Here is a 25,725-nt window from a genome sequence, read left to right as displayed (position 1 = left end):
GCAACATGTTATCAAATACAAAGGTGGCCCCAAACCTAAAGGAAAGAAAGAATATTAAAGAGAAGAAGCATCTAATAGCTCCTATATCCTTGCTAAGTTTAGATTCTTGGGAGATAATGATATTGAGTGAATGACAACTGTTGATTTAGTTCATAAAGAAAATGCTACGTCCATGTTAGTTATAATATAATGACTCAATCATGATCATTAATTTTTTCAATGAAAGAGCTATAAATAATGGGCCTGGTCAAAGCACAAAGATCAAATCATGATTGTCAATTTGGTAATATAAAAATCTACATTGATAGTGGGAAGAAATGAATATAGGTATGAAATATAAATGATGTGGTGAAAAGGTTTTTGTAGAACTAGAAAAGAGAATTAAGCATTTTAGAAGACATTCTGAGATAGTGGAGTATTCTAGAGGCCATAGAGCATGCCAAACATTGATAGGGAATATGAAACTGCTAGAATCTAATGTCAAGAGCATTGCAAAACCATTTCAAATTAATTACTAGTTCTAACTTTAGCACGATTTCCCCCTTTCTTCTAGCTAGGTGATGATGGTTCACTTCTCCTTCTGATGTAATGTAACTGGCCAGATTTGGAAGGGCCTATAAATGTAATTTCAAAAGTTAATAGAAAGGTTAGCAAAATTTTGGTGTGAACAGTCAGTGTAGAAGAGTCTTCTAGTTTTTACACAGACTATTTGTTGTTCTTTGCATGTTAGATTAGACTACTCTAGAACAAAAAGTTATGGATTATTGAGGCTATTGATTTCTTGTTGATTAGAGTGTTGGTATAGGGTCATCAGTTTAAGTAATCTAAGTGTTATATCTACAAATTTTCTTCCTTTTCTAGAGTTTCATTTCCATTCTTAGACTAGTTGCATTGTGTTATGTAAAATCTGAGATCTAGTGAGCTGGGGGTGTTGTTCGAAAATTTTATCTGGACAAAGTTCTACTTGGAATCATAAATTCTCTATTCTTGTATGAAACTATCCACATTCATTAATTTAGTAGTAGGAGTAGAAGTAAGTTTAGAGGTAGAATTTATTATAAATCCTAAATTTTCCTAGGTTGCTTATGCATATGGGCATCCTGGTTAGCCTCTAGTGCTCTCATGTTAAGAGCATCCCCATTAAAACCTCTAATATGTTAAAAACATATTCACTATGAATAATTTCACATACAAGGGAGTTTTACCGTTAGAGTCAAGGGATGGTGATGCTAAGGTAAATCAACCCATTCTATTGATTAACATCAATTTATCTCCAAACATTGGGCAATTGAAAGAGTTAAGGGACAAACCAAACAAGGCGAACAAATTGTTAACCAACAAAAATATAAGACTATAATTCATAGCATAGTAAATCTACAACATATAATGAAGAAATTAAACTAAAATTTACCTCTATCAACTCCTCCTATGGATATAATGGATGTGTGAGAAAAGCTACAAAAGTATAACATCTAACCTCTTACACACTAGGTGTTTCCTATGAGATCCAAAAGCCTAGTTATTAATATCATGGAAATTAGTTACACACACACACACACACACATACGATGGGTCTCTCATTGTGAATAGAAATTCCAAAGGGTTCATGATGCCAAATTTTCTTGGACTCAACACTAGTAGCCACAACTTGTACAATAAAGAATGAAATTAAACTTCATTAGCACAATTTTTTTACAACAACCAATCAATATTTACACTTTAAAAATATCTCATTACCTTTCCCTTGTGAATGGGTTTTTCCTTACCCCCACACTTTTCCCCCCACAGATAGGTGATACCTACATGAGAACAAAAATATTAGAAACCATATATGTTCCAATATGAAATTGAAAAAAATGATAACACAACATAATGTACCATAGATATCTTAAGGCCAAAGAAAAGATCTGAGAGCGTGACATCATCAACCTATCTAAGCTCCTCCTTAGTCATCAACTAAAAATGAGAAAAGATCACATACATGTATAAGTCAATATGGGTTAAAATTATTCTATTATAAAGATAAACTTTAATTCAAATATGCCATAACAAAAAAATGTATATATGAGATGACACAAAATAATCACATGGATCTACATACCCCTCCTCTCTTACATTAGGTTGTGTATTCTATGTAGGCATGTTAGTTGTATCCTCCTCCTCAAATAGAAACTGATATTTAGAATGATCACCACTATGAACCAAACAAATATTGTTGCATGTTATGCAAGTATTGGTATACAGTCATGTGATAAAATTTTTGATGATAAACTTGTGCCAACATCATCAAGATCGGGAGGCAATAGTAACCTATCCTAGGATATCAATACACTACGTAATATATGGATGCCTCTAATAGTCTAAGAGCTAGGCTCTACAATGATATCAAGATGGTGCATTGGAGGAGGGGGTAGATATCAGTAGAGGGGACAAAATTGTCATCTTTCTTCTACTAGGAAAAGGGTTTATCATGAGGAGCTTCTCCTGCTTCACCCATGTTGGGCCTCATGCTCCAGTAGTTCACCTTGAGGCCTAGAAAAATTTAGCATACTATTTTCTAATGACATAGAATGACACCTTTAGATTTTTTTGTAGAGGTTTGTTAGAAACCATCCACCAATGATCCCAAAAGTTCACATGCATAGCCTCATTTTCTCACCATTTAATTGATAATATGGGCCTTGTGAGGTCTACTTTTTCAAAAAGTTTCTAGGTTCGGTAAAAGGTTAACTACATCATGTTTACTTTTGTTTAGGGCCACAACCTCATCATAATCAAACCTATCATCAAACATTGCATCAATTTTCTCACGCCACTGAACAACAGCATTTTGTTCATTGATAAGTGTCTAAATATTATCCACTATGGTATTTAATGTGGATTTTGTTAGAGCCAATGCAAGTATAGTGTTATATGTGGTTTGCAACACCATCAATTCGGTAAGAATTTCTTATATAAAATCTTCAATTTGAGGTCTGTTTTAAGGGGGTAGGGGATCATTTGGTGGAAAATTTTGAGGGAGTACTAGATCATTTGGTGGAAGGTTTCAAGGATCATTTTGTCATGGCTTAGTATTATCAATATCATTCGGGTCAGCCATACCTATTAAATTGCAAATCCAAATTTAAAGTTTTTAATTAAAATAAAATAAATCAACAATTTCTATTAAAACACTAATTTTAAATATAATTCATTGGAAACCATCAAATTAAACCTAATTTTAAATATAATTCATTGAAAACAATCAAATAAAAAATAAAATTAACTTACCTAAATCATATACCTATTTTTGTATTAGGTACCCAAACTAGGGAGAAGAAACAAAGCCAAACGATGGAAAATAAGATCTCAATTTTTTTCTTAATTTCTAGTTGCAAGTTTCTAGTATCTGATCTCAAATTGGATATTCGATACATATAGGATACCTAATAATGAATAGATACCCAATTAGTGTTGGTCTATCCTTTTTGCCTTGGTATCACGATGGGTGGAAAAAAGTTAGAATAGATTTTGAAATGTTTTAAGATCTTTTAAAATCTCACTTTTTTCGCATTGCCACTTTTTGATACACCAAAAACCTACACATACCTTGAAGGTACACCTTTTTTAAGGACACAAGATAGCTTTATAGATCCTATCTTTGTTTAGGGTCTTCTATTTCAAAATAGCATTCTTAAAATGTGTATTCATATTATGCATTCAACATGTTTTGATATGTAATCCTTTGAGAAGGGAGCAGATGTTGGCATAATTGTAGGAATTGATAATGAACAAATCCATCGATCCCTAGATATCTTGCATGCAGATAACTTGTTACAAGGAAGTAAGAAACACACACACACACATGTGCGTGCGTGCAGAGAGAGAGAGAGAGAGAGAGAGAGAGAGAGAGAGAGAGAGAGAGAGAGAGAGAGAGAGAGAGAGAGAGAGAGAGAGAGAGAGAGGTTTTCTCAATAAGCAAGAAGAAAGTATTTTCTTGTGCAAAATAGAATGAATGATTTTGCAATCGATCAATCCTTATGAAGGAGAGTGATAAACTAAAAGGAAAACCCTAAGAAGTAAAAATGATATTTCATAATTACTAATTAATTATTAAATGGAAATGCAAGTGCATAAAGGGAAATCTTAAGAAGGGAGTAAAGGTTATTTAATAAATAAAATAAAATAAACCTTTTACTCTAACACTCCCCCTTAAGATGAGCAATAATGTAGCTACAAACAATGCAAAAAAAGCAAGGAAACTATAGTGTAGTGCTAAAAGAAAACTTGGGTCCTAATAATAAGTCATCATGAGGTACCAAATCAAAACCAAATGTCTATGAAATGGGTAAATATAGAAAACTCGGAGAGAAAAACCCTACTCCAAAAAGAGATAGAAAAGGATGTGCAAATGAGATATCTCAAGATACTCTCTCAAGATCATAAGTATAATGAAAGCTCCCATTATAGAAGCTTGAGACTCTGTATCCACTAGAATGACAGAACTCCTATGTCAATGAACATACCAATGTGGTTCCAACCTAAAAGAAACAATGGAAGTGGACAAGGAGTGTGAAACCCTTGAATATAAGGTGAAGCTAGAGGTCCTAGTTGATGACCAAAGGAGAATGCATGAGAATCCTAAAAAATAATTTCCAATGGAGGTGGGATAATAAGTGTGTTGAATCTATCATCTAAGAGGAGATGTGTGTCCTCTGATATATCCTTAATAATCGTAATAGGTGACTCAATGATTGTAACTTCAATGGTAGGCCATGTTGAAGACTAATCATGTGGAATAGATGTAATCTAAATAGGAGGTAAAGGTGTAGAAGTGACAAAATTGGTCTATAGAATAAAACATAAGTTCCAGTAACCTGACTTCACCTCACTAGTCTCTCATAAAGAAGGAGAGTGAGTTTGCGATAGTGGAGATGGTGGACAAAAATGAGAGAAGGAGTATAATCAATCAGAATGATCAACACTCTACATAGAAATAATATTGCATGTCTTGCTATCTTTGATGTGCACTATATCTTGTGCAAACTCAACTATCTTCCCTATCCCACTATTTGTAATATGATAACTAGAGAAGATGTTAGAGCAAAAAGATGGAACAAAAAGTACATCATTAAATGTACTATCATCAATGCCAATAGAACCTTTCCCACATAGTCATAACAATGTTGTTCACCATCATCAAAATGTGTGGAGTAAGAGAAGCCTCAAAAGAAAAGAAAAAATCCTAAGAAGATGTCATATGATGTGAAGCACTTGAATTTAGTAACCATATAGAAGAGGGTGAAATGGTAGTTGCACATAGTGCATGACCCCTTCCTATATCTTTACCATCCAACTGAATGATGATGATGAAGATTTGTGAGAAGTAGAAGGAGTATCAATTTTACTCTTTTGAGGAGAGTTGTCAAATTTGTAACCTATTTGGCATAGCCATCAAACTTCTCATAGAAATGTGATTCGTCATTATTGGGCTAATTACAATAAGAACACTTTGGTCTTTCTGGCTTTGGTTTACCTTCCTTAGGAGGAGGTGGGACTAATACAATGTGAGGGCTAGAATCAATCTAAGACTCTATAAGATGTGACTTCTTTTTCTTCTCCTTTATCTTAGAAGATGGTCGAGCTACCAATGCATAAGTCTATGAGCCTGTGAGAGAATCCAAATGAGATTTCTTAACTTTCTCTCGAGTTAAATGATAATAATAAACCTCAAAGGATGGCATGGTAAATCTATTACCCAAAATATCTTTGGTGGAATAGAAGGTAGAAGCAAAAATTTAAAAGTTTCTGTGAAGCTTAGAAAGAATCAGATAAATGCACTCAGTGACAGTCATGATTTTCCCACAATCTTGCAATTATGATTCCTATTATTTTAAATTCATCAAGAATTCCTTAATGGATGGAAAATAATCTGGTAGAAGAGAGGGAAGATCTACCTCAATCTAAAATTCCCTAAAATCATTCACTATACTAAACAACAATCAAGCTTGGTCCACATATTTAAAGGGGTATTGCACCCATTAAGATGAAATTGTAGACTATTGGATACTTGAAATGTAATCAACCCCATTGCCTCATCCATCTTGTTCCTATGGTGCATGACCTCAAAAGTTTCTATAAACCTAGTTGTACTACATTTAAATAAGACAACAACCCTTTTGACTAGAGAAGCCATGTCATTAGGGACTTCCATGTGTGATAGTTATGAGGGGTCAGAAGTTCTTGACAAGAAGAGGTCTCAGCCATTGTTTTAGAAGGTGTTGGATTTTTTTGATTTTTTTTTTTTTGGTCTATTGATGTAAATAATAGAAAAAATAATACAAAACACCCCCCCACAATACGAAAAATTGAGCCCCAACAGCTAGAAGAAATGTGTAAACAAGAAGAGAGCAAAAAAGACTTCTGTCAAGTATCACATGTACCTTTGAGAAATATTGATGAAAATAATATATAATAAGGGTAGGTCTCAAGAAAAGCTTTATAATGCAATGTTTGGATAGGAAAACAAAGCTAAAATGAACAAGTTACACCCCCTAGAAGATAAAAATAATCATCTAACTTTGATTAAAAAAAAGATACCAAACTATAAACAATTCCAAAAATTACCTACACTATCATCTCCAACTTTGAATGAGCATTCTAACACTTATTTTGAATCGAAAAAATACCCCTATATGCAAAAGATATAGCTAAAAAATGACCAATAGGTTTTTAGAAGAAAACAAATCAAACACATGACAACTTGAAGGCCATCACATTTTAGCCTAGATTGCTGATGTCAACACTTGTGCATGATGAAATCAACACTTACGTAGGTTTCTAAGTACTTGTATACTTTTTGATGCAGACATACTTTATGCTTATTGATATTTTGTCTTTAAAAAATTATTTTAAAAATTTATTAAAGTTTAATAAAAACAACTTTTTCCCATTAAAAAAAACCATGACTTTTTTGTCAATTTAAAAAAAAAAATTCCTCTAAAAATATCACCTTAGGAAGTGTGCATAGGGACGTACAACCCTATTGGACAAAATTTTTTTCCATAGAATGCAATATTTTCCAAATGGGATGTGCTTTATATGAAAATGAGAGTTTGACATCTTCTAAATCCAACCATAATGTTTGTTTGGGCTCAAATTGTCCCCAATCTTAGAGACACCCTATTTTAATAGAAAAAAAAAACTCCACCATAGCCACCTCTTTTTCCTCTACTGCCCTTTCTCTTAGCTTTACCTTTAGAGGTTTCTTGTTTCCTCTTGCTTTTCTCTTCTATCTTCAAGGCCATTTGATAACATTGGCAAATTGTTTTGAAGTTCACTAGGCTTGTCTCTTCTTGAATAGACCATTTGAGGCCATTCAAGTACCTTGCAAGTTTAATTCTTTCCTCTTCAACTACTTTGCTATTAGAAATTCTTTAGAATAACTAAGAGGAGGGGGGGCAGTGTGAATTAGTTATTCAAGGTTCAGATGTCCCAATAAAACTTTTTCACTCAACTTAGTGAACCCATTTAACTATTCATGCATCCAAGCTAACTATTTAAACTTGCAAGTTACTGATATATCAACATGCAACAATAAAACATGAAAGATCAACACAAGTAACATAGTGATCTACATGGAAACCCAATTTGGGAAAAACCACCAATGATATGCTACTATTTTGTCACTCTACTGAAGTGATACCTTGTGAAAGGCCAACCCTATTAAAGATTACAATACACACTATTAAATGTGACCTCGTTAAGGGATTTCAATTACCCTATTAGAAGTGAACCTAGTTAAAGGACTTTAGGTTATTCACTTGGAATGCCACCATGTTAAAGGATTTTCTAATGATTTTTAAGTCAACCTTAGTCCAAAGGACCTTTCCCTAACTAATACAATTAATAGAGAGTAATAAGAAGGGCTTTTGATTTGATACAACTTACAACATATTTTGTAGATTTTAGATCTCAATTTAGTTCTCAATTCTACATGGCTTTCATTCTCTATAGCTTTGATAGCTTGCTCTCCCTTCAAGCTTCTATCTTCTTAAGCCTTCTTGCTTGTTGTGCCAATACAGTCACTTCTGTGGTTACTTGATGAAGTAGAGTCTCTATACCCTATTCTTCCTTCCCAATGTCTTCTCCTTGACACCACACACTCCAACTACTTTGCTTCATGACCTATAGTTCCTTAAGTAGTATTTTAGAATACTTTTCTTGCTTTATTTCCCTCATCCAAATTAAGGTTTAAATGGATTAAGTAGGATATAATATATCTACCCCTTATCTTGTTTCTTCTAGAAACTTCATGTAAAATCCACTTGAAGTTGCCTAAAAATGGTTAACCTCAAATTCTATACCACTAGGTCATCATCATTATCTTCCACCTAGTTCACAAAACTCAAGATAACAAACTTATTAGCTCAAATTTGGTGAATCTTTGACTTTTCAAATAATGCAACTGCTTAGCCCTATTATCCTTTTGATTCTTGGCGCATACAATGTTGCTCGGCACCAACTATGTTACTTGGCATACTAGAATTCACTTTAATTTGACACTAATATGATATTTTTCTTGGCATGAACTAACTTTTCTCGGCACCCACTATGAGCTTTGGTCAAGTTTTGTAGATAGTCTTAGTTTTACCTATTCTTCTAAAGTTTCTAAGTGTAGAAAAACTTTGTGTCTTCAAGTATATTATCAATACATTATTTCAACATTATCTTAATTAATCCTTATATTTCATTACTTAATCATAACTCAACCTTTCTCTTAGGTGTTGTTGTTACATCTTATTGATTAAATCCTCTTCATTAATCAACTACGTGATAGTACTTGGATCTTATAAGAAATTGTCTCTCCAAAAAATAGTAGGTTTGACATAAAGTGACAAAAGAATGATTGAAAACATTCATCTTCAACAATCTCCCTTTCTCAATAATGATATTTTCAATCAGATTTCAACAATCTCCCTCTTTGGCATTGATGGAAAACCAAACTAATCAACCAAGTCATGAAAAGAATTTTGTATGATCAAAATTGACTAGGTTAAAATAGTAAGGAAAATGTCAAAAAGAAATCTTGTATTCAAAATTGTTCCTTCTATCAGCATATTCCAACTTCTTATGACTCCCTTTATATTGTTTTTCTAATATTTTTGTCTTTCAAATTTTTAGGGTAATCATCTCCTTTGCTGATGCACTATCTCTTTTCTCCTTCTTTGTTCTAATCCCTCTTTTGATTTGTCATCATGATTGATTTCTATTGTCTTTTGTTGTTTCTCCCTCTTAGCTACTATTTCTCCTTCTCTTTCTTTTCTACTATTTCTCTCTCTATCTTTATCTTGATCCTACAGATTTGATTAGTTTTTGCTATTTCTCCCTCTTTGAAAACAATGCCAAAGATCTAACATTTTAGCATCTTATCATGCAGATATAGAATTTGTAGTAGCTCTAGTTTCTCCTTTAGTCACCTTTCTTGGGACTATTTTGGAATTTATGCATTGTAATTACTTTAGGAAAAACCTAAAGTAAGAATCCTCTACATTATTTTATATCATTCCACAATCAGCCTATTTGATGTATGATAGTTTTTTGGTTGCTCAAACAATCTTAGATAGGTGTATCAGCCCTAACTTACCTCTTATATATTCAAATGCATCTTTAGGTAATGATTTTGTGAAGATGTCAACAATTTTTTTCTTTGAATTAACATACTCCATCTTCACCTCTTTGTCTTCCACTAGCTCTCTTGTATAATGATACTTAATTGCAATGTGCTTTGTTTTGGCATGCATCATAGGATTCTTTGATATGTTGATGGCACTAGTATTATCACAATGAAGTATCATAGGTTTTGTTATCTCTTCCTTCATACCTTTTAGTAGATGCTCCATCCATACAATATTGGTACAATTTATGGCAGCAACAACATATTCAGCTTTAGATGTGGATTGTGAGGTACAACTTTGTTTTTTAGTATTCCAAGTAACTAGTCTTCTACCTAAAAGGAGTGCTCCTCCACTGGTGCTTGTTCCATTATCTATATTTCCTCCCCAATCAACATTAGTATAGGCTCTTAATTCAAAATTTTCATTCTTCTTATATTATAAGCCAAAGTCCTCTATTCCTTTTAAGTACCTCATTATTCATTTTACTACCATAAGATGATTTTCTCTTGGATTTGCAAAAAATCTTGCAACTATTTCAATAGATATCAGGTTTTTTATATAGAACATATTGTAACTTACCAATCATTGACATGTACAGTGTCAGATTCACTTCAATTGATTCATCATTCTTTGATGACTTATGTCCTACTATCGCGGTTGTACTCACTAGTTTAGAATCTTCTAGTCCAAATATTTTTAGTATCTCCTCGATGTACTTTGACTGGGAAAACAATATGCCATACTTTAGTGGACAAACTTGTAGGCCAATAAAGAACTTGATTTCACCAAACATTGACATCACAAACTCATGCTTCATCTAATTAGCAAAATCCTTGCATAGAGTATATTTTCCTTTAAATATTATGTCATCAACAAAGATTTTAGATAACAGTATGTCTTTACCTTTTTCTATTTTGATGTAAAAATTACCATTATCATTAGTTCTCTCAAATCCAATCTTCACAAGATACTTGTGAAGCCTCTCATGCCATGCTCTTGGAACTTGTTTCAACCCATAAAGTGCTTTTTGCAGTTTACATATCATATCTCTATTGTTGTCATCCATAAAGCCTTTTGGTTGTTCTATGTAGACTTCTTCATCTAATATACCATTTAGAAATGTAGACTTAACATGGTTGTTCTATGTAGACTTCTTCATCTAATATACCATTCAGAAATGTAGACTTAACATCCATCTGGTAGACTTTAAATCCTTTTTAGGGAGCATATGCAAGTAATTTTCTTACTCCTTCCATCCTTGACATAGGGTAAAATTTTTCCCCATAATCTATTCCTTCTTCATGGGCATATCCTTTGCAAACTAGTCTAGCTTTGTTTCTTGTGATCTCACCATTTTCATCTAGCTTGTTCCTAAACACCCACTTAGTACCAATCACATTTTTATTAGCTAGTCTTGGAACTAAGCTCCAAGTTTTTTTTTTTTTCTATCTACTTAATTTCTTCCTCCATAGCTTTGCACAAATCATCATCTTCTAGTGCATCTCTCATGATTTTGGGTTTTGTCTAGTTTAGCAAGCATGATTCATTCCTTAGTTTTTTTCTTGTCATTGGTCAAGCATCCTTATTTCCAATGATTTATTCAATAGGGTGGTGTCTTCTAACATATTTGGATAGTCTTGGTTCAATCTTTACTTCCTTATTTGTTCTTTCGAATTCAGAGTCACTACACACATCTCTTTTAGGTAAGTCAACATCTCTTCCATGTGTACTAACTTCAGAATTAGAATGTGTATTTTCTTCATTCTGCAACTTGGCATCTAAATGCAACTCAACATTCACTAGCTATGAATCAACAGTTATGAAAAAACTTGTTGTTGGTTCTCCACTTCATTGGTAGCATCTGCCTCAGTAGGCATTCCCTCATAGAAGTATACAAATGATTTGCATTCTTTTGGTCTTTTGATAGGTTCATCATCATGAACTTCTGTGTATTCATCAAAATTTACATTTTAACTTTTTACAATTTTGTTAGTGTTAGTAATTAAACACTTATATGCTTTACTTCTTGTTGAGTAGCCAGGGTATATTCCTTCATGATTTTTTGCATCAAATTTACCATTTCTAATATCCTTAAGAATATAGCATTTGCTACCAAATACTTTGAAATGTTTCACATTAGGTGAGTGACCATACCATAATTCAAAAGGTGTTTCATTTGTACCTTTATTTTATTTTACTTAGTTCAGGGTGTAGATAGTTGTACCTACAACTTCTCTCCAATACTTTAGAGAAATATTCTTCTCCATCATGAGTGTTCTGGCATAGTTAATCACTGATCTATTTCTTCTCTCAGCAATCCCATTCTGTGGAGGGATTCTTGGTGTAGAAGTTTGTCTATCAATTCCTTTATCATTTCATAATATTTCAAATTCTCTTGATGTAAACTCTCCTCCTCTATCGGATCTCAAGCATTTCAGACTCTTTCCTAAGTTTTTTTCAACCCTTGTGAAATAGCACTTAAACATTTGAAAGGCATCATAATTTTTCTTTAAAAACATGACAGTCATCATCCCAGAGTAGTCATCTACAAACAACATTATATATTTGTCTCCTTTGTAACTTTGTACTTCTATAGTTCTACACAGGTCAGTATGAACAATCTCTAACACTTCTTTAGAGGTAAAGGTTTTACTTTTGAAATTTGACTTGGTCATCTTGCCTAGCTGACATTGTTTGTACATTACATTCTCAGGCTTTTTCAGTTTAGGAAAACCTCTCACTTTCTTCATATTGCTGATACTAATTAGGTTGTCAAAGTTTACATGAAATAGTCTTTTATACCATAGCCACACATCATCAAATTTAACAATAAGACAACTAGCATCCTCTATATCTAGGTAAAATAGATTGTTACTAGTTTGGTCTCCTTTTCCTATCAAATTTCCATCTATGTCATATATCTTGGTAGTTTTATTTCCAAACTCTACTTTGTAACCTACGTTGCTTAAATATGACACTCTCAAAAAATTGTAATTCAATCCTTCAACATAGTATGCATTATCATATGAAATCTTCTCTATAATCTTAATGGAACCTTTTCCTTTTATTAGACATGGGGCATCATTTCCAAATCTAACACTATTTCCATCATACTAGGTTAAGGTGACAAACTTACTTTTGTCCCCTATCATGTGATGTGAACATCCACTATCAATGATCCATTTTTCATTATTATTCACATAGGTTACAAGTGTAGTTGCCTCATCTTCATCTGACTCATCTTTCATTGCAACATAGACCACCTCATCATCATTTCCATTTGAATCATCTTCTTTTGCCATGTAGCACTTTTTTCCTTTGTCTTTATACTCTTTGCTGTCATCATTTCTTGTGCCTTTATATTTGTCATTTCCTCTATAATTTCTTTTTACTGGACACCTAGCACCAATATGTCCAACTTCATTACAATTAAAATAGATTATAGGTAGCTTACCTTTAAATTTTCCCTTTCCTCTATGGAATCTTCTCACCAGCAGTGCTTCTAGTTGATTGACATCCTCTTCATTAGTGTCACTTTTATTGGATACAATTTTTATCCTCCTCTTCTTTCTTTGCTTCTTCTCACTAGAATATTTCAGCAACAACTTAGCCTTGAACCCAGATTCAAGACTTTGTGGCTTGTAGTTGTCAAAGTTGGATAACTCAAATGCAATAAGTCTTCTTACTAGTCCTTGAAGGGCTAGATTATTCCCTAGAATGCATCTCAATTCCTATATAGTAGATACTCTAATAGCATAGATAGGTAATAATGTTCTTAAGACTGTACTTAGAATAGTGACATCGTCAATATGACTAGTTGCACCTTTTATAGCACTCACAACTTCTTTTATTCTAGCAACATACTAAGAAATATTCTCACCTTCCTCCATTCTCATGTCATCAAACTTTCCTCTAAGGCTCTTTGACTTGGCTCTTTGTACTTTCTTATCTCCTCCATAGATGATCTACAAGCTTTCCCATATCTTGTCAGTAGTTTTGCATCCCTTGATGTCATGAAATTCAGCATAGCTGAGAGTAGAGGCAATCTCCAACATTGCCTGATTGCACTCTTTCTTTTTCTTCATATCTTTAGTAGTAGGCACAACAAATGGATCAACATGTTCCATTGTAATCAAAGATTGTGCATGGTCACCTATTCCTCCAAGATGCAATCTCATTAGACTTTTCCATTCAAGGAAGTTGTCTCTATTGAAATTGGGCACTTCTCTCTTAGATATCTTGATCTTTATGCTTCTAGTACCTTCAAACTAGTTTAATCAACACATGGCTCTAAGACCAATAGCTAGAAATTATTTAAAATAACTAAGAGGGGGGGTGAATTAGTTATTCAAGGTCTAGATGTCCCAATAAAATATTTCATTTAGCTTAAAAAATTTAACTATTCATGCATCCAAGCTAACTATTCAAACTTGCAAGTTACTAATAAATCACCATGCAACAATAAAAAATGAAAGATCAACACATATAAAACAATGATTTACATGGAAAACCAATTTGGAAAAAATCACTAGTAACATGATACTACTTTCTCACTCTTCTAAACTGAAGCCCTGTGAAAGGCCAACCCTATTAAAAGATATAACCCACAGTGTTAACTGTGACTCGGTTAAGGGATTTCAATCACCTTGTTAGAAGTGAGCCTGGTTAAAGGGCTTTAGGTCATTCACTTGGAATGCCACCCTGTTAAAATATTTTCTAATGACTATTAAGCCAACCTTAGTCTAGAGGATTTTTCCCTAACTGATACAATTTCTAGAGAGTAACAATAAGGGATTTTGATCAGATACAACTTACAATATATCTTGCAGATATTAGATCTCAATTTAGTTCTCAATTTTTCTTGGCTTTTAGCCTCTGCAGTGCTGACAGCTTATTCTCCCTTCAAGTTTCTGTCTCCTTAAGTCTTCTTGCTTATTTTTCCAATGCAATCACTTCTGTGGTCACTTGATGAAGAAGTCTTTGTACTATATTCTTCCTTCTCAATGTCTTCTCTTTTATACCACACACTCCATCTACTTTTCTTCATGACCTATAGTTCATTAAGTAGGAATTTAGAATACTTTTCTTGCTCTATTTTTCCTCATCCAAATTAGGGTTTAAATGGATTAGGCAATATATAATGTATCTACCCCTTATCTTGTTTCTTTTGAAAACTTCATGTAGAATCCACTTGAAATTGCCTAAAAATGGTTAACCTCAAATTCTGTACCACTAGCTCATCATCCTTATCTTCCACCTAGTTCACAAATATCAAGATAATAAGCTTGTTGGATCAGATTTGGCAAATATTTTACTTTTCAAATAATGCAATAGCTTGACACTATTATGTTTCTAATGCTCAAAAAATACAGTGTTCTTTGGCACCAACTATGTTACTTGGCCACTAGAATTATCTTTTACTCAACACTAATCTGATATTTTTCTTCACATGAAGTAACTTTGCTCAGCACCCACTATCAACTCTGGTCAAGCTTTGTAGATAGTCTTAGTTTTACCTATTCTTCTAAAGTTTATAAGTGTACCCAACCTTTGTGTCTTCATGTATATTATCAATATATTATTTCACCATTTTCTTAACCGATCCTTGTACTGCATTACTTAATCATAACTCAACCATTCTCTTAGGTGTTGTTTTTACATCTCATTGATCAAATCCTCTTCATTAATTAGTAAAGTGATAGTACTTGGGTCTTATAAGCAATTGTCTCTCCACCAAATAGTAGGTTTGACATTAGTGACAAAACAATGATTGAAAACATTCTTCTTCAACAATCTCTCTTTCTCAACAATGATCTTTTCAATTAGATTTCAACACTTGCACCTCAAACACAATTTTTTAAACTCTTCGATATATGTTTGGACATCCAAATACTTTTTTCTAATATTTTGTCTCCTACTATGAAGCTGAAATTTGTAGTTATTAGGAACATAGATCTACTTCACCTTGGTTACCATGTCATTCCATGTAACTGTAGGACCTTTTGTACCTTTTGTACTCCAAACAAGAATAGGAAGCCACGGGAAAAGCTCTGTTACCATGTAGGATTTGATAATAAATAAATCCATAGATCCTTGGATATCCTACATGAAAATAACCTATTACAAAGAAGTAACAAAGGAAAAATGGGAGAGAAACATTTCTCAATAAACAAGAAAAATGTATTTTCTTGTGCAAAATAGAATGAATAATTTTGCAACTAATCAATCCTTATGAAGGAGATCGAAAGCCTATAAAAAAAACCCTAAGTGGTAAAAATGATATTATATAATTTCTAATTAATTATGAAATGAAAACGTAAGTGCATAAAGGGAAATCTTAAAAAGGGATTAAAGGTAGTTTAAAAATTGGAATTAAAATAACCTTTTACTCTAACAATAATTGTATGTACATTAAGGAAAAAGCCTACAAATCAACAAGAACTTGCAAACCTCTCATATGGGAGGTCTTGGGTTTGAATCTACCTTCTCTTAACATATAATAATAATTAATTCCAACAAATAATAATTAATCTAGGTTGCGACCATTTACCGATAAATTTAAAAAAATAAAATTGTACATACATTATTATATTGGCTTAATCTTAGGGTTGAACCCAATTGGCAATTGTCAAATTGTACATCACCTTATAACTATCAAAATACATGAATCATGCATTTTATAAACTCCTCTCTACTATGATGAGTGAAGAAATATCAAGCTTTTATCATTCTTTTTATATGAGAGTAAAGCGATCCTTAAGGTACCTTTAAGGGTTATCTTCATTTCACTTTTTCTTTAATATCTTTTATTTGTTCTTATTTTAAGATGTATTTTTTTGGCTTCTTACTTGTTTGTGTCCTCTCTTTTCAAGGGGATTTTTATTCCATAATTTTTTGTCCCTTTTTTTGTTGTTAGATATTCTTATTTCTTCACATTATAGTTGTACATGAGTAACTAACAAGGCATTGATCCTAGGAATCCTAATTCATCTCATTGGATATAAAAATCTCCCTAAGTTGCACCTCTAAAGTGGGAGGGGTGCTAGAGTAAATATAATTTACTCACAAGCTTAAGTTCAACTCATTATAAAAATATTAGGCCATTAGGTAAATTATATTTAAAAAAATATTAATTACTACATCTAATCTTTGTGATAGGTATTTGTGCCCACCCTCTCACCTCGTTGGCTCTCTCTCCCATTGACTCTTACCCAAATAAGAAAAACTATTGTACATTGTATCACATCTTGTTCTCATTAATAATACTAGTGACATAAATTCTTTTGTGTTTCCTCATTTTTCTCATCTAAGAAGTTTATTTTGGATTTGAACATAAGCTCGTGGGTGCACCAACATTGTTTAAAATAATCCACACTAGAACTACATATGGGCTGGTCAAGATGAGCTAATTTTTCAATAAATAGAGTTGTCCAACCATATAAATGTCATAGCTTTTAGTCCTAGCTAGTCTAATGTGAAACAACTCTACCATGTTGTATCAGATCCAACCTAACATCCCAAAACATTAATTATCTGCATTAAGTGAGGGTATTGGAAATAAGCCACACCTAAACCAGTGACAAGCTAGTCAAGAAGGTGATATTTCTCTATTGATAGATGCCTCTAGTAGAAAATGGAATGAAGGTCCTATGTTTGAGTCCTATCTAATCAAAATGAGCATCATCTCTAAAATGTACTATTTTAAAGTGGAGACAAAAAAAGGTCCAAAAATGTATAACACGCTTTTCCTATCAATCATTTAACATTCAAAATTGATAAAACAAGTTAACCACATTTTAAAATCCATTTTCCCATATGTTTTAATTTACAACCTATGTATCCATACACTCCAAATCGATCCTTTTTCAAATCTCTTATGTTATAAATCCACTATGTGTTTATACAATCATTAGTTCATTTAGTGTACTCTTTTTAAATAATTTCTCTTGGATTTTTGTATGTGTATCTACTTCTGTGTGCATGTTAACATACTATTTTTTTAATAAAGTTAAGTTTTTTTTTTAATTTATTTTCTTAATCTCCATTGCTCTTGGATTTTTGTTTGCATGTTTGCTTCTATGTGGGTGCATTAACATCAAAAGATCATATAAATTTTTCAATGTCTAATGGAAGAGCACAAGTATTTAAACATAATTAAATAACAATACATGTCACATGCACTTGGTCCTCTAGTTACTTATTGATAACTATAAGAATTTGCCTTAGGGAAAAATCACCCAAGATCAAGGAACTCAAGCGCAAGCAGAGAATAGACCAAAAGAGTATGTTTAGAATAAAAATATGAGAATTAATATCTCTATCATGTACATACACACTAGGAGTGCATGTATATAAAGGCCTCTAATATGCATCTAGAATGTCTCTAGAATAAGCTAGGAGATAAGCATGACAACTAAGCACATGTCCACTAGAAGTGGGTTATCCACCATTGTTGATGAGAGGATAAGTATGACAAGGTGTATCTTATGTAGAGATGTTGTAGCCACTATGTGCTTAATTAGAGTGCTAACTCTTGTGTTGTCAACAAGACAACTCATAAGAGTATGTATACTCCTAGATGTCAAACTAATAGATAATAAAATGATTCATTAACTTAAGTAAACTTAAGTAACTTTAGTGTAAATAGTAAATAGGTATTTACACCAACACCCCCCCTTATGTGCAACTTAGGGAAATGCACTTAAGCTCACAAAAGCTAGGATGAAAATGCATAATGGGTCCTGGCGACTAGGCCATGTTAGGTACCTATGTTAAAAAAAAATGAAATCTTTCATAAAGAGGAGAAAGAGGGAAAACCTCATTGGAAAAAACCTCCCCCAAAAAGTGAGATGAAAAAAAGGATGCATGGATGGATGGATTAATCAAGACCCCCCCCCCCCCCGATTATGAAATACATCAAGTATATACAATAGAGAAGTATGAGAAGGAAAAAACCCCATAAGAGAAAAAAGTCATCCCTAGAATAGAGAAGAAGAAGAAAGGAGACAAGGTAGTCCCCTCCCCGCCCCCCCCCCCCCCCCCCCCCCCCCCCCCCAAATGTAGAATGTCAATTAGTGAAACAATACAACCTTTTGTTATGGTTACCTTTCCTCATTGCAACCAATGAATCATCTTTAAGATTTTGCACCATTAAAAAATTAGGAAGGAACTCAACTTTATTTCCATCTCTATAGTGAGTGATTTGGTAAATTGAAAGGAGATTACAGCTAAGGTTAGGAACATAGAGAACTTCTTTGAACTCTCCATTTTCCATCTCCACATGTCCTTTCCCTTCAGCTTCCACTTTTGTATCATCTCCTACAAAGATGTGAGGTACCTTAGACTACTTCAACGAAGAAAAGTCTCCTTTTGAAGAACTCATGATATTAGGCACCTGAGTCAAGAATCCATTTCCTTGAAGAACTTGAATTTTCCATAAGTGCTTTCCCTTTTCCCTTTGAAGTGGGTGGAGTTAAATCCTTGGAAACATTTGGCATATTGATTTTTTTCTTCTTGAGTAAGTTTTCCAACTCATCTATTCTCTTAGTCTTGCAATGATGCTCATCATGATTTGGTTTCTTGCAATATGCACAAAAGAGTTTATCCTTCTTGTCATTGTTTCCCTTCTTGTTGGAAGAAGAACTACCTTGCTACGAGGAAGAAGATTGTTGTGTCTTTGATTGTGATTTTTTCTTCCACTGCTTTTTCTAGCTATTGGTAGAATTTTTCCTTATTGACTTGATTGGTTCTCATTATTGGCCACCAATGCTTTGGCCTTTTTTGACATGAGAATTCCCATATCTATCAACTTGGATTGTTCCAACATCAACATTTCTACAACTGCATCAAATGTAGGCTTAGTGAAGGCACTTCCCATTATCAAAATGTGAGTGTTGTAACTCGAAACAAAAGATGCATACTCTAAAGGTAGCCTCTTCAAGATTTGATGAATCAATCTATCATCCTTCATGGGATTACCACAATCCTTAAGTAGTTCTCTCAATTCATTGGCTTTGTTGGATATAATCTTGACTTGTGTCAAAATTCTTAGGATCCAAGAGAAGTAGATCATCCTCAAATTGGAATCCCTTTTCCTCATCCACCTTACCATACAACCCTGCAAGTTTGTCCCAAGAAGCTTTGGCTTCCTTGAAGTTAGAAATGTGGAAGAAGAGATCTCTATGATCACAACTCCTGATAATTCCTAAAGCCTAATTGTCTTTTATTTTCTAATAAATCAGTGTTGTAGCATTAGTTTGTTTTGTGATTGTACCATCAACATACAAATTTAAACTTTTTTCCCTTAATCCACTCCATAAATATCTTTCCATGTAGTATAATTGTGTGAAGTTAGAAGTGGAGCTTTAGGTGAAATCGTGATGTAGAAAATGAAAAGAGCACAAAAGAGAGACACAAGAACATGAGACAAACACCCCCCACCCATTCACTCAATCAAAGAAAAAAGATACTTTCAACACTTTATATATAGTGAATTTACAATAGGCAACTTGTAAAAATGCACAAAGTGGACTTCTAATTTTTCTATTTATAACTATTGTTTGAGGTGCAAATCTAACACTAAGCATTGTAGCTCAAATGTACAACAATTTTGAAGAGTAATGAAATAAAATACAATGCAGAAAATGACCTAATTCTAAAAGTGATTTTTTTCTCCACACAACCCTATAATCTAATTACAGATCTAGAAAGTAGACAAAAATATGCACTTTCAAAAAAATGGAACTTAAAAATGTGTCTAGATGAGCTCGTACGGAGTTTTTGAAGTTGCAAAATGTAGGATTAGATAGGAGTACTACCAAAAAATGAAATTTTTGACAAATCCATTCACCAAAACTAGAAAAGAATGGCACCTCTAAAAAAATCAAGAAATTCTACCCAAAATAAAAAAAAATTGGACTTGATTTGAAATTCGGATGACTCAGATATGGCCTCCCAAAGTCAGAATATCAAATCAAAACTAAATCTAGAGAAGGATCTAGGAAGAAAACTGTGAGGTTAAATTTGATAGTCAAATGACCATTGCAACAGTTCAATTTTTCCTAGAAATGAAGTTCAAATGATCATCAATTTTAACATAGTGATTGGTTGATGTTAGCGAAAAAAGCCCCTGACTGATGTGGTAGATGATGTCATGATGGCATTAGAAATGTACAAACCTTGTTGTGTGGTAGTATGAATGCCCAATGTGGCAGTGGCATGTCAAACTATAGATAGGACTCGTGGTAGAAGTTTGTTGGGTGGCATGGTAGCTACTGATTCTGCTATAGACATGTGGAGGTTTGGTATGGACTGCTAAGATGGGGGTGGGTGGTCCCTATCACCACATGGAGGCCTATGTTGGCAAGTTCGATGTGGATACTTATCATGGCACAAGAGGTTTTGCTAAGCTGGCACCAAGGTGGGTGATGCTAGGAGTCTACAATATGACGTGACAAGCTCTATTGGTAGGTGCTAGAAAACACGAATGTGGTGTTGGTATTTAAAAGGCCGGTGAGGGTTTTATAAGAGTGGTGCCAAAATTTCATGCAATGCCATGCTAGAAGTGGGATGTAAAATCACACATGCACTATGGGAGGGTGCAGTGAGGTAAATAGAAATAAATGCCCACAATGTGCAAAGAAATGTGATTGCTGCTAGAGTGGGTGAGCCATTGGTTGATAGTAAAACTATTGATGTAATGTGTAGTGTTCGTTGATAGAATGTTAAGCTGCCAGATTAAGGAATATGCTAAAAGTACAAAGAATATTTTGTTTACCAAATATCCTATGGGATCCAAGATTTCACCACCCATTTTGTGCAAAAAAAATTTCTCTATAGGTTTAGTAGGCTAATATTTTTCTTGAAAATTTCAAAAAAGCTAAAGCCAAAAATTATAGAGAATTGCAGATCTAAAAATCAAATTAAATAGATCTAAAAGATAATCATACCAGATTTGCAAATTAGGCCTTCAGGTGCTGGTTTGCAAAAAAAAAAAATTGCCTCAAATTTGACTATGGCCTTGGGTACACAATTTTATAGTCAAATTTCACCAAATCAATGCTTTAGATGTAATTGGTAGATCTACTTTGGCTCTAGATGCTCTCAATGACTACGATACTTTGGATCTAGTTGAAGATCCTCCTAAAGATCAAGCAAGATGGTCTTGAATGGCTATGTGAAGAGAATTTTCCTTAGCTTTGATAACATGTAAGAATTTTCTTTAGGAAAAACTCATCCAAGATCAAGGAACTCAAGCACAAGAACATAATAGACAAAAAGAGTATGATTAGAGTAACAATATGAGAATGAATATCTTTGTCATGTACATATACACTAGGAGTACTTGTATATAAAGGCATCTATGATGCATCTAGAATGTCTCTAGAATGAGCTAGGAGATAAGCATGACAACCAAGCACACATCCACCAGAAGTGGATTATCCTCCATTGTAGATGAAAGGATAAGTATGACAAGGTGTATCTCATGTAGAGATGTTGTAGACACCATGTGCATAAAAGAGTTTCTAACTCTTGTGTTGTCAACAAGACAACTCATAAGAGTATGCATACTCCTAGGTGTCAAACTAATAAATAATAAAATAGTGCATTAACCTAAGTAAACTTAAGTAAAGTGTAAATAGTAAATACATATTTACACCAACAACAACCATTGAACTTCACCAATAGAGCAAGGTCCTATTAAGAAATTATTGATTTTAAAGTAAACATGTATTGATAGCCCACTATTTTTTTATCATTTTTGATTGGTAATTGATCTATTTGTGCACTACTATTAGGATGTCTATGTTTTTCAACTAGTACATATGGCAAAAAATGCTGAAATGAACTCTTTTTTATCCTTTGGTGCTTGATGACCTCTACAAGAAGTTTTGTTAATTTCAAGAAGCCAAGAAATATTTGTAAAGACCTATCCACTTACATATGAAAGAAATTTAGAAGATCATCAAAGTTTGATACTTATAGTTTAAGCTCATGCTCAACATACACAAATACTAGTACTCTTCCATTATTTCTTATTTAAAAAAAGAAAATACATAAAAAGTTCATAATATCAAATACAAATATTACAAAAGGAATACAAAGATAACATTTTCCAACCTTTCAAATTCCATTCATTTAAGAACTAATTCAATCTTCAACAAATTTGCAAGTAAGGTAGACAATTTTCTTACTTTTCTTAACAAGAATGTGCAAGTATTTTTTAGCTTGGTAATAATATTCTATAATGGTGTCAGCCGATGTTGATTTTACCCAATAAACAAAAATTAAAAATTAAAAATTAAAAAGGTGTTATTATATATTATGTTTCTCTATTTAATGATAATTTATTTTGACAATTACTATTATTTTTTTTAAAATCTTTGCAGTATTATTTAGTAAACTTATTAATTGTCTATGTTTATTAAATGTTACTTATTTGCAGTGACCACTCACATTTCATCACATTTCAATCAGGAAATTTTCAAAGTCGAAACTCTGGATAAATTATTAGTGCTTTGCAAATTGGAAGAACCTTTAAAAATCAACATTAATTAATGGGCTTAGTTTCCTTTCCCTTTACAAAAATCCAATGAACATGATGATAAGTACTTGCTTGAAATTGAAGACTCGAGGAAATTTCCATGATTTATTGACAATCTGGCACATTGAAATGCATGGCCAAGAAGGAAAGTTGAGTTAGATGGTAGAATTCTTACACCTCCAAAGCACGCAAAAGAATGAAGAGGCTGATATATTCTATATTTTCATTCAATAATGTCCACCATTTCATTGAATAAGATATTTAAAGTTTTCCCAATTTTTTTTAAAAAAGAAAATATATATTTAAAGTCAAGCTAGATTTTTTCTTGGATGTTGAATAGAACCCTACTCGAAGGTGCAAATGTTCTTTCATGTCCACAAGCAAACCAATCAATTCACAAGACTCTAAGATTGGAGTGCGTGTATGACCATCATATTGACAATTTGGCATTTTGAAAGGACATTTTGATTACTATTTTTTGAAAGCTTCAACAAAACACAAACTATGTATCATATTTGATAATGGGATCCTAAAAAATTGGCCAAGAAATATTATGAGAGGCATGAATTTTCCATCATGATGGATGTGTTGGGCCTCTCTGTGTAGCATTGTGCGACATCATTTCATGAAATAGATAGGAAAATAAGTAGAATCATTTATTGTAATGACTGCCCCTGCAAAAACAATGCCACATTAGCCATCCCCATAAATTGTGGAAAAACCAACAAGAGTCAAATTCTTTTGAATATTGACCAGTCAACATTAGTTGATTAACTATCATTAAATTTAATTAAAATGATACATATACATATATGCTCAAATTAAAAGAAACTATAAATTCGTTACCAAATTACCAAATACCAAGTGGTCTAACCATGACAACAAAGTTGAAAGGAGCTCCAGAACTTGTCTAAGGACACAAGGGGGAGAATATTGTAGGAGTGTTTTACCACCCTACCACGAAGCTGTTAAGCTTCCCTAGAATCTTTCCTAACATGAAAGATACCCAGCCCGGCAACAAGATAGTCTAAACAAGTAAAACTTAGAGGAGTAATGGAATTGTGCTACACAATAATGTCAGAACATTAATCGGTCACAAGATAACAAAGCAATCATTTTCTTAGTTATCACTTTAGTATCATAGTCCCATTTCCATCATTTAAAAAAAAACATAAAATATAACATGGTTTATCCAACCTTGAGTTCCATATATTCATCAACATACAAGGATAAAAATCTTAAGGTCCATTAATCATGGATAATTAATTACATCATCTTAGTTCATCTGTAACAAGAAAATTAGTTCAATTTTTAAAAGAGCACACAACTACTACCATTGATTCTCTATTGACAAGTGTTATAAATACGCATATATTAAGCCAATTGCATAGCTAATAATGAAACTCTCTCTCCATCAATTCATATTTCTCATATGTTATCCTGTCTTGAATTCCTCTCATAAAACATAAATACACAAGATGTATAATGAGTAACAAGAATGACACTGTTACTTTTCATTCATCAAGAGATCATATTCTTTTCCCCAACTTATAGATTCTATATAACTTAGGAAGCAATGCAATAATGTCTTTCCTAAAATGTCACATATGTATCATGAAATGACCACATCCATGTAACATGATAAATTGTAGGTCAACATCCTTCCATAATTTATCAGTAGTTATTTGAATGCTTGATTGTATACAATGCAAAATGACAGACTCACTACAAAATGTAATAATACGGTAAGAACAATGCCACTAACAGTTTTGTTAACATTAATTTTAAAAGATGAAATGTATACTGAATATCTCATCAACCTCTAACAAGTTAAGGATTTGTTTTAGTAATGAAATGAAGAAAAAGGTACTATGACATGTAGTCTTTTCTTTTACTGTTACGGTTCTGTGGAAAGGCTTTCTCAAAAGAAAAATAAACAATATTCTACCTACGATTAATTAGTTTCTAGATATGCTTCTAATCAATGTACAAGAATGGATTAAATAAACATTTCCAAGAGAAAGAGCAAATGGTTCAGTTGATTATAGCAGTACTATTTTTGCATCAAGAATTTAGTCACTTATATCGCACAAGATTGTTAACTAGATCAACAAGAAACTTAAATACGATTACTGTTTAGATTCCATATAGAAAATTTATAAAACTACAGTTGAGCCCCATATATGCACGAATGTGTACTCCACCCTTCTTATGATATTGTGAAATCAAAAGGCTCTATAATTTACGTTTCTTAATATGTTTCAATATAAGGCTTATTTCATACTTAAGGCTTAGGAAGGAACTACACATTTCATTTAAAACTTCTTGTTTGAAATGTACATAGACATGCTAGAAACAAAAATAATACAACAAAACCTTAATTAAACCCTCACCCAGCAATTGTGGGTAACATTATTATGACAATTCTAGAATCAGATTATCTGACCTACTGAACTACTGAAGGATAACAGATTGATTCTATTCTAAATAAGAATGAATAAAACAAAATTTTCATTTCCAAATTTC

This window comes from Cupressus sempervirens, chromosome 8 (assembly GCF_028749045.1).
Source record: "Cupressus sempervirens isolate cs-2001-9-10 chromosome 8, ASM2874904v1, whole genome shotgun sequence".
Lineage (NCBI taxonomy): Eukaryota > Viridiplantae > Streptophyta > Pinopsida > Cupressales > Cupressaceae > Cupressus > Cupressus sempervirens.
The sequence above is the reverse complement of the archived record's forward strand: the minus strand, read 5'-3'. Positions refer to the sequence as shown.